The sequence below is a fragment of the Pterocles gutturalis genome, unplaced genomic scaffold (assembly GCF_000699245.1).
Source record: "Pterocles gutturalis isolate BGI_N339 unplaced genomic scaffold, ASM69924v1 scaffold16293, whole genome shotgun sequence".
NCBI classification, from domain to species: domain Eukaryota; kingdom Metazoa; phylum Chordata; class Aves; order Pterocliformes; family Pteroclidae; genus Pterocles; species Pterocles gutturalis.
The window spans coordinates 13,121-13,360 of NW_010123354.1; positions in this window are offsets into that span (position 1 = coordinate 13,121).

The following is a 240-nucleotide window of genomic DNA, read 5'->3' on the forward strand; positions in this document are numbered from 1 at the left end:
CAGTCCACGACATTCAAGTATGCAGGAAACGAGGCTGATGGGTGTCTAACAGCCTACAACTACTCATGGGGCAGTTACAAATCTGATGGAGCCAAACTCTTCCCAGTGGTACCAGATGATATCACAAGGGGCAACAACTAGAAGCATAGCTTGGAAGCTGAGGTTGGACATGAGGTAAAACTCCCTTTCCAGATGCCCATCAAAGTGAGGGGGTCTCCATTCGTGCGAGTTTGTGCGGTT